The 18,120-nt window shown below is 30.9% G+C and overlaps 1 pseudogene; it reads left to right on the top strand.

Annotated features, from left to right (window-relative positions):
- Positions 1-3,575: 3,575 nt before the first annotated feature.
- Positions 3,576-3,729, top strand: LOC118188209 (5.8S ribosomal RNA; annotated as a pseudogene).
- Positions 3,730-18,120: the final 14,391 nt, after the last annotated feature.

Raw genomic sequence — 18,120 nt, 5'->3', positions numbered from 1 at the left:
GAGAATCTTATATCCCTCTTCCCCTACTAGTTAATCTTATAATAATTATTTCAGTTTGAATCTCTTAATTGCCCTTGTTTATCTAAGACATTTTCGAGTGAGAAGCTTACCTGGGATTTGGACTTTTGGGCTAGCAGCAGCAGGAATGGATGTTACAAAAATATTGAAGCCATGCACCACGTATTAGTGAAAATGAGAGCATATACAGCAGCTTTTGATATAGCTATTAAAGTTTGATTTGGAAAAGAAATGAACCTAACCTTATTTAAAAGTCCAGACACATGGCTTTAGTTATCAGTTAGTTAACGTTAGTTATGAAACTTTAGTTGAGAATGTTGCATAGCCAAAAGTAATATGCCCTGTGAAATGGTATGAGCTAGTATGCTGTTCTGTCTGTAGTCATATTCATAAACAAAGCTATTATCTACTATATTAGGAAAATATGTGAAACAGTACAAAGTCTTAAGTCTGGGCATCCAGAAAAATCCAGACTAAAAGCAAGTTTTTTGTAAGAATTTTTCTATCATAGTCTGTAAATGGAGAATATAATACTCAAGAAAAAACAGGTGTGCCATAAAAGCACTTTTTTTCTTGACAAACTTAGATTTCTGCGTGTCACTTTAAAACAACTGCTAGGAAGGGAATCACCATGTCAATGTGACAGTGCATTGATTCACGATACCATCAACCACATGATTTTCTTTTGTTGGCATACCATTGCTTTGCCAAAAAATTTTCAGCTGAAATAGCAGAAGAATTGAAAAGTAAAGAAAAAAAAAGTAGTGCATGATGTCAGAGATCATGTGATTTTTATGATGTGATAGTTACATATTCTCACATGACCTCAGACATCATCACAAATTCAGTGTCAGTTGGTTCCATAAGTTACATATTGTAATTTGGTTTGTAGCCATTTTAATTTTGATGAAAATTTTAAAACTATATTGCTAATTATCCATTAACATTCATTATTCTCTTCCTTAATTCTCAGTTAATTTAGGTTTTATTTTTAAATTAATTTTTCCATATCCATTGATATGGGCTACCTCACGTTTGGATTGTAAGTGCTTCTGTACAAATTTACTTCAGCTGGCAAATTTATTTCAGTTAGCGCTTTCTAATTTATTATTTTTTGTTTTATTTTAACTGTTAATGCTTTTCAATGAATTTTTCTGTCTTCATGGTTGATTTGTTTAACTTTATCAGATTCTCATTGCTAACGAAATCCATGTTCTTTAATTGTTAAATTTCTTTATATTGTTATTTCGAAAACTAATTTTGCTTTTATTTTAAAGTCTATTGTTTAGTCTATTATTTAAGTAAATTGTTTAGTTCTGAGCAATATAAACAGGCGAATGAATTTCATTTCTTTCTCTGTTTGAGTACCTAACATATAGCACTTAGACTATGAATTGCTTAATTATCACCATAGAATTAGGGAAAAAACTGCCTTAAAAGCAAAATGTGTAAAGTTATAAAATCCGGTATTAAGGTGCATAACTGTTTTATACTCATTTGCAGTACTTTTCCTTTCATTACTACTTTTTTTAAAGAATTCTATCTATCAGTAATAGAATACATTCTCCTTGTGCTTGAAGAAAATTTTTAAATTGCCTTTTCCACAAAAAGCAAACAACTCTAGTACACATTGTTTTTTCCTCTGGTCCTTAACAGAATTTTTTAGCATCGAAAGGAACAAGATTACTGAAGTATATGCTAAATAAATAAAAGTTGTCTTTGCCCCCTTAATAATATTGAATGTTTTATTACAGAACTATACTATGGAAAAATCCAATCGTCCAATGGCATCTCCATTCAAAGTATGGAACTTAGGAGTTCCAAACATAACTTATTTCATTCTTGGGTTGAACTGATTCTTGAAAATACCTTTTCTACAGTCGCATTGCTAATTGGCAAACTTAAAATAAAGCAATCCAACAAACACATGAAAACAGTAGTGACTGGTGCTGAAAACCGTATACATCTGCTCTCCAATCTCAGGATTGCCGAATGTGAACTTCTATTTAAGTTTAAATAACTTTTTATTTATTGATTACCAGATACATTATTTTAAGATATAAGTGTTTTACAATCCATTTAAAAAAAATTTTAATTTGCAAAAAAGTAGCACAGGTAAATGATAGAGGAGCTAAATATTTGCAAAATCTCATTCAAATAAATTTTAGTCGCAGAGGTTTGTCAAAAGTAGCAGATTTATAAAACATTTTACAATCTGGCAGTACTGTACCAGTGGCAAAGGCAGAAAGAATTAGATTCAATAAAACTATAGTTTGATTAACATAGCAAGTTGCACAGTTCATTAACTTTTAATTTAATCCAGCTTGTTATTTTTGTAGGCTTTTATTATTATAACCGTTTTATGAAAATTAAACTTGTATGTCGAAAAAGTTTTTTTACAATCAAGCGAAAAGTGAATGAAGACATATCAATCTGAAAATTATATGAGACTGGAAAATCATAAATGGAAATTTTAGAATTTTTTGTAACTTCTGATATCTTACTGGCAATTAATAACAGAAAAATATTTTGTTATGCTAAAAGTGTGATGATTGTATGTGTGAGACAGTGCCATTGATGGATCCAATGCTAATGGCTCAAGATAAAGTATTTTATAGGAAAATTAAGTATGAGTTCATTTATTTAACAGTTGGATAACTGAATTTGAAAATCACCATGGTATAAAGCAGTTAAAAATTCCTCAGATGAAAAAAAAAATCAAGCTTTTGCCAAGCAGTTTGTAAAAGAATTCATTGAAATCATTAATAGTGAAAAGCCATCTTTGAAACAAATTTATAATGCTGATGAAATTGGTCTCCTCTGGCAATATGTTCCTCGAAATACCTTGCTGACCTCTGCAGAATATGCCCCAAATGTTGTGAAGGATTAAAAAATGAGACTAAGGATTTTTGCATGAACAAATAATACAGGAACACACAAATATAAACTTTTCATGATTGACAGAAATACACGACCCTCAAGCATGCCAAGTGAAAAAGATTTTTACTGTCATCTATCATTCAAATGAAAGAGCATGCATGATGCAGACTTCAATGAATGATTGATTTGAAAATAATTTTGTACTTGAAGCTTGGCAATATTGGGAAATCAGTTAATTTACCGAATGATGCAACAATTATCTTAAATAGTCGACCATTCAGCTTATATTTCACTTTAAGTGAAAAATAATGTCTCCATCTTATTCTTTCCATCAAATTGTTCATCCAATAGATATTAAAGCGCTGCCCGTGCTGGAATGCAGATATAAAGTACGCTTTTTTAACATTTATGCTAAATTTTCTGAATATTGGAAAGACTATTCAAGCATTTTTAAAGTATTTTAAAACAGTATATGCTGTAAGTAGAATTGCAAGGTCATGAGAGGCCAGTCTGCAGATATTTAAAAAAATGCTTGGCATAATTAGTGGCAAGCTATTATATTTCATTGGGATGATGACAGCTGCAAAGTTTTTGGATATGACAGACAGAAGGTGAAATTTTTCAATTAATGAAATTTGTAAAGAAATGTGGTAATTGATAATAAATAATGATGAAACAACTTTGAGCAGTAGATCACTTTGCTCACGGGTTGATGAAGAATGCAGCTAGCTGCGAGACTTGGTGTGAATTGCAGGACACATTGAGCACTGATTTTTCAAACGCGCATTGCAGTCTCGGGTGATACCCGCCGCCTTGTCTGTCTGAGGGTTGGATGAGACTTGTTGAAGGAGCTTGCTCCTACTACAGGGTGGGAGTGATGATGGTAAGGAGGGCCAAAACATCATAATAATAATAAATGATGATAAAACAAAAGTTTTTCATTGTAATGACAGTAAGAATGCAGCCAGCTGCGAGACTTGGTGTGAATTGCAGGACACATTGAGCACTGATTTTTTCAAATGCGCATTGCGTTCTCACGTGATATCCGTGACCTTGTCTGTCTGAGAGTCGGATGAGACTTGCTGAAGGAGCTTGCTCCTACTACATGGTGGGAGAGACTAAGCTAAAGAGTGTGGTAAGGAGGGCTGCAACCTCATAATAATAATAAATAATGATGATATAACAGAAGTTTTCGATTGCATTGACAATGTCGCAATCATCAATCTACTAACGGATAGTGAAATCTGTAGTATGGTTTAAAATCCAGAAAATCTTACTCCCAATAGTGAAGGGAGTGACAAAGAGGTTCTTGAGAATGAAAATATTTTACTTGACAGTTTAGTAAGAATTCTTGACACATGGTAGTTACAGGACATCATCAATGGAACTTTATCAGTGAGCAAGAAAATGCAGCTATCTGTAAAATTAATGAGAAAGTATTAGAACAAAAATCAGAACAGCTTAAAGCACTTGCATTAAAAGAACTAGTCAATAAAATAAATTAATATTTAGCTTTTCTTTGTGTAAATTTTGATTCCAATTAAGATCATAAATGCTTCATTATTTCATAAAAAACTATTTCATATATTTAATTTTATAATCATGTGAGGATTCATCTTATTAGATTTAAACTGATGATCTAAAACCCAGAAATTTCCCAAAGTCCTGACTATTCCAGATTTCAGGTTTAGTTTTATCAGTATATAAAGAATAAGAAGGAATTAAAAAAGTCTCATCTAATATTTGAGTGGAACCAATGAAATCAAATTAAGCATTATATTATTTAATTAAATTTCTTTCTTTTAACCTCTTCGAGCTGGGTAGCGAAAACGCGCGCTTATCGCGGAGGCCGGCAGTGTCTTCCGCGGCGTCTCTCCAGGGCCGGGGGCTTTTTTGCTACTAAGCCTAAATCCATGAAATTTCCGAAGTATCAACGCATTGTTTAATAATGCTCTATAGAGTGTTTAAACGGCTTATGCTTTATAGATATTTATATATATATATATATATACTTTAATTACCTTATTTCTTGTTTAAATGCATATTTTACACATTTTATTTTAATTACTCACCATTTTATGACTTTCAACATTACACATCTGAAAACTAAATATATTACTTAAAATTCTCTTTTCGTATGAAAAATTTTAAAACAGGGATCTACACACAGTCCTACGTTACATTCCTTGAACTCATATTAACTCATTTGCCGTTTTGGAGGATTTTTCCGGGAATGTGAACAAACGAAGCATCGTCGTCTCATTTTCTTATCAGTCTCTTCTGAAAGTTTTGGAAAATGTCTTTCAGAATCAATATCTGAAATATTTTGCATCATTTCTGCTATTTCATGCTTTCGACGCTTCGACATTGAAACGGTAAAAACAGAAAGAATTCATGTCTAACAAGATCTAATTATTTTCTAAAAACTGAACTATAAACCGAAATACTCAACGCTTTAGCGCATATAAAACTTCCACTTACAATAAACAACTACCACGTGCGAATAAAGTGCGACTTAAAGAGACGTCATAAATCATATCATTCGGAAACATTTAGTTCCCCGTTTGTTTATATAATCAAAAACATGTTTATGTGAGTCATGCTTCTCTCATTTCGAGTAGAAGGTCTAATTTACATGTATTTGAAACCATATGGGCATACAGTGCCATCTTGTGGCAGAAATTATAGCTTGAAAAACGTTCCAAGGTACTGGCACAAATACGTGACAGTCGGTAGAAAACGCAACAATGCTCTGGCACGCCTGCGTGTCGGCCGGTAGATAAGTGTGTTCGTTGCTGGCACGTATAAGATAGATAAGTGTGTTCGTTGCTGGCACGTTACGTGACAGTCGGCATGAAGGGGTTAAATGTGCTTTAACATTTTGGGAAAATACTTAGGTAGCTAAGTTCCCATGATTTGCTTAAAGTAGTAATTTACTTAGTAAATAATCCATTGTATTCCAGTTGACATAAATTTGTTTTAGTATCTTCATATAAAACTTTTGAAAAATGTATTACAACTTTAACTATTTTCTTTAAAACACCTATCAGATTAACTTGTTCTTTTTAGATATATTTAGGTTAATATGCAGTCAAGACATTATGTTGAACAGGCTGTCCACTCGGTAAACAAGAAAATAATTTATATTGCCAATAATCAAAGACTACTAGATGTAATTACATCAGCTCATTTAGATGGTACTCTTTAGGCATAAATATATGGGCCAGTTTTGTCACTAGTAGTTGGTCAGGCATGTCTGTCAATTTCATCCTCTCTCAGTCAGATCAGTAACTTATTTCTTTCAATTAGTTCTGGAATAATTATTAAATCTAATATAATATAAGAATAAAATTTGATTTTTTTTTTTAAACAGACTAGCCTAAAAATTTAAGATGACTGTCATAAAAATTTGACTTATTTGACTCTATGTTATAGAGATAGTTTGTTATATAATTAAATTATTCTTAAAAATTTTAAAGCTTTAACCTTAGTTTAGAGTTGATTTTAAATAGAACAAAGCCGAATTTCAACACAAAATGTAACAGTATTTTTTCATATTTCTTCAGGAGTAAATGCTACATTTATTTGCATTATATCCCTTATGTTTTTACTAGTTTTACCTTTTGAAAATCAAAAGCGTAAAATTTTGCAGTGTATCCTAGCTGTGAGGAGAGAAGTAAAGGAAGAACTTGTAATATTAAAAAAGTATGTAAGAAAATATGTTAACATTACTGCTAGTTTATTGCACTAATTTTTTTTTTTTTTTTTTTTTAAGAATTGTTCATTGCTAATTTTGTTTGGATTATGAGTGAAAGCAAAATTTCCTTTTAGTTGTACAGTACAAAGTCTCTAATCTGGATGTCCATTATCCAGAATGATCTATAATCCAGACCTCAAATCCACAAACTTACGTATGCGCGTAAAGCGTTTACTCATGCGCACCTCCGATAGTGAAGAAAGTTACAGAGAATGTTATTGAAAATGAAACAATTTTGATTGACAAGTTAATCGGTATTCTCGACACAGCAATTACAGGACTTGAACAGTGGAACTTTGTAACTGAACAAGAAATGATGTCTGTTTATAGAATTAAAGAGAAAGTATTAGCACAAAAAACGAAGCAACTTAAACAACTTACATATAAACAACTTAATATTTATTTGTTTACTTAAGTAAAAATGTTTACTAAAGTAAACAAATAAATATTAAGCTTTTTTTTGGTAAATTTTGATACCCTTTAGATTATAATTGCTCCTTATTTCATAAATTACGCTTTCATATATTTAATTGTATAATTTCTGCATGCAATCTTACCAGATTTAAATTGATGATCTATAATCCGGAAGAACGCCTAATCCGGAATCACCGAAGTCCCAATGAGTCCGAATTACGGACTTTGTACTGTATAACTTAGGCTTGAATATTAATATTATAAGTAAAATTTTATATCGATAAGTTTCGAAAAGATTTTTAAAATGAAATTGTAGAGCATATAGGGTGTTCACAAAGTTCCTGAACAACTTCAACAGCTTGTTGTTTGGCAGTGGTCACACTTTGGAAGCTGAGTTTAAAGTTTTTGTGACAAGTTTCACAATCTCAACATTCGCACGTTTGGTTACATACAAAATATCGACCTGGTACTCTAGTTCTGTCTATGTATGGTACAACATTATGTGATCAGTGGTTGCAAAGGCATTGCTGATACTGGTCTTCATGTCTGCAAGGTTTGGCTCTTTCAAATGATAAACAATGTCTATAATGTAGCTCCAAAAAAGACCAAAGGGCTTATGTCAGGCAAACATGGTGGCTGCAGAATAGGTCTATCCCTACTGATCCGTCTTTTGAGGAATGTTCTGTCGAGAAAGCTACAAGTACACAATGCCCAGTGTGGTGACACAACGTACTGTTGAAAAATTACCTCTTGATGGCGATCCTCCAACTGTGGGCAAATGTAATTAATCAAGGTAACTTCTGCTGTTTATTCATGAGGGAAAATTAGTCCTAGAATCTTGTCATTTAGCATCACTCACCAAACATTCATTTTCATGCTGTCTTGCTCCCAACTCCCTTATGATATGAGGATTTGGGGATTCTCAAATCCTCACATGATGTATGTATTAAACTATAACAAATTGTTAGGAATAAAGCTTTGATAATATATATGTGGAATGAGGTTTGGATTAAAATAGAGGAAATCAGTGGCATTTCAAAGGTATTTAATAATGAAAGAATAAACATGATTATGGTATGTAATAATAATAAAATAAAATAATATAAAATAGAAAGTTTGATTCATCATGAAATGGAATTACATCATCAAACAATATTGTTGAGCATCATAGTTCAGCTCCATCCATCGCCAAGTCTTAACCTTATGACAAGATTCCATTATTTGATGTAATTGAAGGCTATTAATTTTATCCAAAAATTCATCTAATAAATGGTGTTTTAATTGTTCCCAGTTAGTAATTCCATGAATTGATCTTATTAAAGTTAAAGCTGGACCTGTAAGATATTTTTTCACAAAAATTACTTGGTGTTCAGGATTCATGATTTCATAAAGATTAAAAATATCTTCTATGTCAGAAATAAATGTTTCAACGCTGTAATTATCCCGAGAGGAAAAGGGTTTGATCAAATCAACAATGTCCTTTAAGCCAAAACATTGAAACGGAACAGTCTGTGTTTACGGGTTAGTCGATACCAATAAATTTGCAGCCACGCTTTCAAGAGAGCTTTTTGCCTCCATTTGTTTACATAAAGATTCTTCAGGAATGGGATTAATGGTTGTTTGGGTGACGCTACGCGCCGAGGATTGACTTTGCACCAAAGCTTCTTTTTCAAGGTCGCTGTGGTCAGCGGAATCTGATTTTAATAATGAGACGTCAGCAAGATTTGTGAGAACGGTGTCAGCACACTTTTCAATATCGGTGGAAAATTATAAGTACAGTAAGTTACATATGGCAATTAAATCTGTGAGAGAAAATTCTTTTATAATTTTTTGTTTCATATCTTCAAAGTTAAAGGGTTTGGGAAAACCAGAAAAATTGCATAACCTAGCACGATTCTGCCAATCACCATCTGAAACTAAACGATGTAAAAACTAAACGATGTAAAAGCTTGATATGCTTGGTAGTGGCAGTTTTTAATGACTGTGCAATGTTGCGATAATCGTTAAGTGTAGCCATTATTTATCAGTTTCGTTTTTACCACATATGAAATTCACAAAATATGTAAGTTTCGATTTCATCAAATATTATTTATCGGGTTTCAGAAATTATGATAACAAAATATATTCTTAATGTGTCTTATTCTTCACAATAATATTAATTCTTATTACATTACACAATAACTATGATGTTAAAACAGTCAAAAATTATAAAAGAAATTGTGAATGTATGATTTAAACAAATTGTAAAATATATCTTCAGTATCATTAAACTTCATCAATACTGTAATTTTCATCAAAATCAAATGCCTTTGGCTTCTTCAAATAAACTTCATAAAAAGGCGTCATCAAATATTCATAATAACTTGAAAGAACTTCCTGATTAGTATTACTTCATCAAATAAAATTAGCTATACTTGCGTGCTGATGAATCACAACAACTGGGATCTTGCGACATTATTCCATAGGCTTCCACAGTATCCCATCATTTATAGTTATACTCGGTATGTTATATGTTAGTCAAGGGGGTTTAAAAGGTTGAAGGGAACGAGAGAGTTGAGTTCAAGGGTTTGAAAGAGTTCGCGGTTCTGAGCCCCCATGTGGGATGAGTTTAGGATTAAAATAGAGGAAGGCAGTGGCATTTTAAAGGTATTTAATGATGAAAGAATAAACATGATTATGGTATGTACAGAGTGAAAGGAAGTAAAATAAGAAGTTTGATTCATCATGAAACGGAATTGCATCATCAAGCAACATTGTAGAGTGGCATAGTTCAACTCCACCCATTGCCAAGTTTTAACCTCATCGGAATGGAAATCTCTTTCCATTTCCTCATGCAGCTTGAAGAAGTATCTCGCTACTGTAGCTGTTGCCAGATTTAGGAAAAAGCAAATGAGTTGTAGGAGCGAATGTCCACATGTATTATTTCCACAAAAAATTTAGAATGCTGCTGTTTCAATTTTTGTTTTGGATTGACTTCTTTTCTTCTTAGATTTTCATCTCTTTTTTCTTCTTTTATGTTGCAAGTTTTTATTAGAAATATCTTATTGTATTATAAGCTTTAATTTTAGCACAGTTGTTTACTCTTACAGGGTGCCCACAACAACAGTGTAATGTATTTCAGGGAATTTGTGGTGTGATTCAATGCGAATAGTATCTTATTATTACTATTTTCTTTACTAAAGGTGTGCAGAGTGCCATTTCATATTGTTTTTCTGTGATATATTCTGCAGTCTTTATTGGCATGTGTAGAGACAAACTGTAAGAGGTTCTGTGTCTTCTCCATTTTTCTTTTTATATCCATAGACCAGGAGGATGAATGATCTTGGCTAGAATTTTGATAAATTGAATGAACAGCCACATTAAAAAACCTGTAGATTGGATTGTTTTGATTACAGAAAAGCATATGAGGGCTGTCTGCCTGAAGGCCTCTGTACCCGAGGAAACACCCAGCCAAACAGCCGATTCAGCTGTATTCAAACCCAGATTAAACTATCAGTGTTTAGAGGTATTGTCCATTCTGTTACTGGTAGGCTGAAACACCTATATGTAGAAACCTACACTAGAAATTCTAGAAATCCATAGTTCATGTGGAATCCGCTTCTTGAATTCAGGAATTAAGTCTAAAAACCAAGTTAAATAAATTAAGAGTGTTACATTTGTATTCAGGAAGTGCTAGCAGAAAAAATGTGAGTAAATGTGGCCTTTTTAAGGTGTAATATGTTCATATATTCGTTTCCAGTTATTGTGGATACATTTATTAATGAATGTAACTGTCATAAAATAAATAATAACTCTTTCAAATTCTTGAAAAGTAACTCTAAATAAAACTCAAGTGCTGTTTCAATTTTTGTTTTGGATTGACTGCTTTTCTTCTTAGATTTTCATCCCTTTTTTCTTCTTTTATGTTGCAAGTTTGTATTAGAAATACCTTATTGTATTATAAGCTTTAATTTTATCACAGTTGTTCAGTTCTCATCGTGTTTAGCTCAGCCATTGTATTTTTTCTGTTGAATTTATGCTTGATTTTGTTTGGGAATTTCCTTAACACACCTAGTTTTTCACCAATACTTATTTTTGTGTTGGTGTCTTTTACTTGGCAATGCATTAATGTTGTTCATGAAGTCATTGCTGAATTAGTGGTTAATAATGTAATGGCAAACTGCTGCTCTTAAGAATGTTAATTCAGAAAGGAATTTAAACTAGCAACACAAATTGTGATAAGCTATTTTTTTTAAAAATTTATTTGGTTTGTTAGTACTTCCTAGCAAAAGTATTAACAGTCACAAAAGTACTAATTCTAGTCATTACAGCTAGTAAATTAATAATAAAAAAAAAAAGATTATTTGTCAACAAACCTTTCATTGAAACATTAATTTTTTCATATACACTTTCCAAGAAGAAAAAGTTTTCTTAATACTGATGTTTTTGCTCTTCCGAATAATGTGTATGTTCTGGGTGATTATTTAAAACTTTTTTGTAATCAAAAGTATTATACCTTGCTGGCTAAAATTTAAATTTCATAATCAAGTTAAACAGTATAGTGCATTTGTAAGAATGCTATATGAATTGGGTGCCACTAGGTGAATCAGACATCAATGCACTTCACTGTGATATTTAGTTATTTTAAATCACTGAACTGAGATTTTTAAGATTAAGTTTATGTGTCTATGCATTGAAAGTAGTTGCTCTTAATGGCTTGATATTTGTAGCTCAATGCATTTGCTGGAAATCTTCAATATCAACTTACCATTTAGTTATCTCATCTGTAAGAAAATAAATACGAACTTCCATCCCAATTTTGATTGAAACCATCCCCGTAACTGATTTGATGGTCCCCTTTCTATGACACCACATCAAGAGGACTTTTGGTTTTCCAAACTGCCTTCATAATTCATAGGCACTGTACACAAACAAACATAAGCCTTCTCCAGTATTCAAACCTGAACCCAAGACTATGACAACCAACATTGCTAATCACTGTATCAGTTAGGGCAACAACTGAAAATGTCTTAGTTTTAACCTTTTTCACTGCTCTTAGCAATTTGAGAAAATATTTTGTTTTTAAATTTTAAATATCCTGTTATCTGAACTGAGTTTTAATTCCTTACCTTTCATGTCAATCTGAAATTAATTCCTGTATTTTAAATTCATGTGCACTTTCTAAATGTAGCCTTCTCATCTTTGGCATTTGTCTTTAATTTTCATTCACCAAGCTCTATTTCTCTACTCTAGCTTGGACACCGATAATTCCAAACTGCAGTGGCTTTATCAGACATTCCATTATTTTTCTTTTTGTGCATATGATTTAATCTAGGCAAATTAAATTTCTTTTCTTCCAGATTTCAATATGTTACTAGTTGTATAACATGATACACCATTAGGAACCCATACGTTCATTAATTAAATATACCAAATGTAATTAGCTGTTATATTTAACTATGGAACATTTCTTTTGTCTCTGTTTTCATTTTAGAGTTTAAGCTCAGTAGCTTACTGTTTTACATGAAGTGACTGTACTGCCATACAGTAAAATGACTTGTACTGCAGGAAAAGAACAAAAGGCTCACTGCATCTTTGGCTTCTAGCAGTATGCATTAGATGTTAAATTAAAATTTTTTATGAAAATACATTTTAAGAGATTTTGATCAAATGTATGTTTCATAAATAGCTGTTAACAGTATTCACCATCAGTTTTCCTGTAGATGAGTTTGCTGTACATATCTGCTGACAACTTACACTACTGTTAATTACTTTATGTCATTTCATTCTATATTGAGAGGGAAATATTTGATTCCAGAATTAGTGATTAGTTGGAAAATATTGATCGTGCCATTTTACAGCAGTTTATCTGTATTTAAACGTTAGTTTATGCATGTACACTTAAAAAAAATCCACTACAGTTTTCTGGATTGGGGTTCCTTTTAGGGGTTTTAAAATATTACATGATAATATTTTAAACCAAAACTAGAAATGTTTCTTTTTATAAAGAATTCCCAAAATTAGCTATGTGATCTTCGAACGTAAAGAAGTTGTTGGCAAAAGGCTAATTACTTCCAAAATCTCTTTCATAGGTCCAATCCAAACAGCCAGTGTTTGTCAGAAATATTCTTTAACAAATGCCTGTATGTTCCTTTCAAGTAATACCTTAAGGTAAAACTCAAAAGCATTTTGTAAATCAGGCATTTAAAAATATGAGTTACCTCAGGAACTCTTTCCCATCCTCATCTTACAAGTAGCTGTATGGATCATTTGTGTGTGTTATATTCATTATAAAGAAATTTTGCTTCTTTTATTAGTTTGCAGATTCTTTCCTTAAACTAATGTTTAAAATTAAATATACTATTATACCTTTATTTATTTTGTCTAAAAGTATGTGTATGTGTAAGAGTATACATTCTGTCAGTGAGAGAGATTTGTGAGAATACTAGATAGTTAAATTAGTAAAAGTTACTGGTGCAAAACCAAAAATGGTTATATTGCACTGATGTGAGAATTCTAAATGCAGCAGCTATTTTTTATTAGTTTTATTATTTGTTTTCTTTTAGAGTTCATTAACAAATTTGCTGTCTCTTATGTTGTGCATGCCAAACTCGGGTTTCTTAACCCTATTATACAGTACAAAGTCCGTAATCCGGAATGATCTATAATCCGGATCTCAAAGCTACAAACTTACGCATGTACATTTAATGCATGCATCCGCTGCGCATGCATGTAAAGCCAGTAAAGCGTTTACCCATGTGCGCTTCCGATAGTGAAGAAAGTGACAGATAGGTTATTGAGAACAAAAAAAATTTTGATTGACAAACTAGTCGGAATTCTCAACACAGCAATTACAGGATTTGAACAGTGGAACTTTGTAACTGAACAAGGAATTATGTCTGTTTATGGAATTAAAGAGAAAGTATTATCACAAAACACGAAGCAATTTAAACAACTTGCATTGAAAGAAATGTTTAATAAAGTAAAGAAATAAATATTAAGTTTTTTTTGTGTGTGTGAATTTTGATACCCTTTAGATCATAATTGCTCTTTATTTCATAAATTACAGTTTCAAAATTTTAATTGTATATTTTCTGCATGCCATCTTACTAGATTTAAATTGATCTATAATCCGGAAAAACCCCTAATCCGTAATCGCCGAAGTCCGGACGAGTCCAGATTAAGGGCTTTGTACTGTATATGTTTTTGACGAGTGACAATTTGTTTTGTGTTTTTTATGATTTTATTATTTAATAGTTTGCTTTTCGAAAAAAAAAAAGGTTTGGTTCTAGGACAGAGTTATTTTATGCCAAATGGATAATAATTTATTGCAAGGGAGATTGGAAGATTCTAGTAATATTTCTTTAATGATGTAATTGTCGAGAAGTTTATTTGGTACTTACACCAGCAAAAGAAACTAAGTAGTTCATGAATATGTACACACAGTCATTTTTTTATGCTATCTAAATTTTAAAAAAGGAAAAGGAACAACCTGGTTAACAAAGAAGCAGAAGGTTAGAGAAGTTGTAGATTTGACCTATTACATTTTTTTGTATGAATAAAAATTATACAAATATATTATGAAATATGTTCTTTTTACCAATGCATTTAAATCTTAAGCTTTCATATGAATCGTACTGTTGCAGAATGACAGAATTTTAAGTCTGTCTATTATTCTGATGTGAAGCAAGTGATGCCATTGAAGCAAGCAGTGCCTTTAATAAAAGGAAAAATGAGATCTTGTTGATTTCTTTTTAGTCTAAATTTGTTGAAGTGAACAACTCCAATGCCTTAAAAGATACTTAATTTCTAGTGTAATCCTTCCTTTTTGCCCTTCTCTATATTATTTCACCTTTGGTTCCTCAAGTATCAGATTTTAGTAAGCTTAATATTTAAGGAAATCAGATTGTTTATGGCTAATTTTATATTACTTAAATTTATTGTGTATCAAAACTGTAGTTTATTTAGTATTTGATTCTTCTCAATTAAATAAGATTTCAGATATAATATTAAAGCATACCATTTTATTTATAACTTGCATGCTTTCATTCATTTCTGATACACAGTAAAATGTGCAGTTTTATGTATTTGTATTTCATTAGTTTTTTCTGTAAATATGTATGTAAAGTTAAAATTCAGATGCAGAATTTTAATATGATTTGGCATTGTTTAATTAATAATTAAGATTTTTTGCAATGAGTACTCATTTGGTGTCCTTTATAGTTGTTAAACTTCTTTTTGTATAATTTAAATGTTTTTAAGAGAACTTTTTAAATTATTCCTTTAAATTAATCAAGTATTTTATCGAATAATTTTGTAAATCATTTGTAAAACATTTTTCATATGTTTTACATATTTAATGAATTGATTTCATGAAAAATAAAGTTCATAAATGATAATTGTTTAGCATCTTTTATTAAAGCATAGATTTGTTTTTCTGTTAATGTTGGCTGTGATAGAAAAAAATAAATGTGACTCACTAGGGATTTCTATTGATTGTAAGATTTTGTATTATGCTTAATAATGTTTTTAACTTTAAATTATTTTAATTGTCTTGACTTATATGTATCTTATGCTTATATGTGTGGATTTCTAATATATTTAACATTTCTTATTACCAATATGCAGAGCTAAAAACGTTATGTTTTCTGTGTGGCAATTTTGTGTTATTTCTGTGCACATTTATGATGACTTCAAAAGCAGTATGGATATGTATTATGCATTTGGGTGCTGTATGACCCCTTTCTATTTAAAAGCAGGTGAATAGAATACGAAAATCTTGCTAATGCTCTTAAAATTTGATTTCCAAGGCCTTTTGATTTTTTTTTTTTTTTTTTTTTTTAGTTAGTTAAAATATAATTTTTTACATAAACTTTCACTTCAGGGCAGTTGATATGTGAAATAGTGCCCCATATTGTATACAAAAATTCCTTTCTTTTGTTATGTGCACATTCATTTCTTTCATTACACATATTTCTTTTGTTTCACTAGTTGATGCTTTATATTTGTCTGCTTCTTGACTTGTACTTTTTTAACATTACATTAGCAGAGAAAATAAAAAAATTCTTAACAATAGACAATGTATAGGAAACTTTTAATTTTATGCACATGTTTAAATAAGGTGTCTTTAAGTAATGCAACTTATATGTGAGCTAAAGATAATTCTTTTCCCGTGTCTCAAACTAATATTATACAATTTTCAAATTTGTGATCAGATGTAATTTTTTTACTTATAGTGATACATGGTTCAGCTGTCACATATTTTTTAAACATTCGATTCGAGTGTGGAAGCAGTATTTGTATTATAATTTATTCTGATCTACTACTGAGTGAATGTTTAGGTATAATTGTGTATTTAGCTCAGCAAGTAGCTTATTTGATGTTACATACTGTAATGTGCTTGCAATTCCATTATTAATATGATGCCATCTGGGAAATTTGTGAACAGTTTGTTATTTGCTAAAGTCATTGGATAGTTATTTCTTGGTCCCTATGTATGCTTGATAAATGGATAATATAGTTGTTTTGAAAGGCTGATAAACTTAATTAAATGTATTTATAAAATGAAGTGAAGGGGGCTTTACGTATGATGGCAATGACCTTAGTACAAGCCACCAAATTTTCAGAATGTGCCAATCTCTGGAAGCCATATGCATAACAGTTCATCAGGAAACTATGCTTTTAACAGTCCTAAAGTTTTAACGAATTACCCTGTCATTTAAATGCTTTTTTTCCCTTTGTATTTTGAGTTCCAGTGGTTTTCATGACAAGTCGTTATATTTTTTGTCTTAAACTGAATTTTAAATTAAGCCGTAGTAATATTTTCCAGCAATGGAAGGAACTAGTAAAATTTATGCAGGAATACAGTATTTTGCCACAAAATCAATCAATCCACAAACTTCCACCAATACTACAGGAAAAAAAATCCACATATATGTAGGTTTACTGATTGATTTTAGAAACAAATGCCTAATTAAATTGTAAAATATGTAAGTAATAAATAATTTGCAATTTTACATCTTTTTTTTCTTCTTTAATAGAAAATCCCGTATTACACAAGTCTCATGTGAAGTACGGCTGGCTATATTGAGCTAAACGTGCTGAGTTGAAAACATGGTTGTTTATAAAACATTTAGTTACATACTTTGAATTAAGAAGTCTTGAATAGCAGATATATACTATGCTTCCTTATGTGGTTTCATTTTAGTGAGGAGATAGAAACATGGATATTTATGTAGTAAAAATTTAGAAAATTATTATTAATATCAGGAGCTTGTTAAGCATAACATTTATTACTACATGAAAGTGAATTTCTAAATTGAAAAACAGAAGACCCACATGGAAACACATCAGATATAAAACGAAAATAAATAACCTAGCATATGATATAAAGTAATCAATTAAAAATGAAATATGTATATTAATAAATAATAAAAAATTTAAGAGTAATATCAAGTTTATCTTTTTACTTGCAGCACAAAGCTGATAGATATGGGGTGTATCAAATTAATCTGTTCTTCCCCCTCCACCATGCAGCTTCTCTAGAATGATCAAAGTAACAAAAAAAAAAAAGTTACTTGAGAATTAACAATGTGCAGAATAAAAATGCTGGTGTTACGGAGAAAGATTTTTAAATGGTTATTTTGGCTTTCAATAATGACCCAAGCACTACAGTCAAAAGTCTTTAATCCGGACTCGTCGGGACTTCGACGATTCCGGATTATCGATTTTTCCGGATTATAGATCATAAGTTTAAATCTGGTAAGATCGCATGCAGAAATTATAAAATTAAAAATATGAAACTGTAATTTATAAAATATTGAGCAATTATGATCTAAAGGGTATCAAAATTTACAAAAAAAGAAGCTTAATATTTATTTGTTTACTTTATTAAACATTTCTTTCAACGCGCGCATTCGTAAAGCATACCCTACGCATAGCCGGAATTAGAAAATTGCAACCAGAAAACTATTTGATTTGTATTCGTGATATTTATAATGACGAGAAATTTGATTTAAATCATATCAAAGACGGAGTACATTGAGATTAAATACTACATTTAATAAGGAATT

The sequence above is a fragment of the Stegodyphus dumicola genome, chromosome X2, assembly GCF_044657685.1.
Source record: "Stegodyphus dumicola isolate Sdum_Otavi_A_Nest chromosome X2, ASM4465768v1".
In the NCBI taxonomy this organism is placed as follows: Eukaryota; Metazoa; Arthropoda; class Arachnida; order Araneae; family Eresidae; genus Stegodyphus; species Stegodyphus dumicola.
The sequence above is the reverse complement of the archived record's forward strand: the minus strand, read 5'-3'. Positions and strand labels throughout refer to the sequence as shown.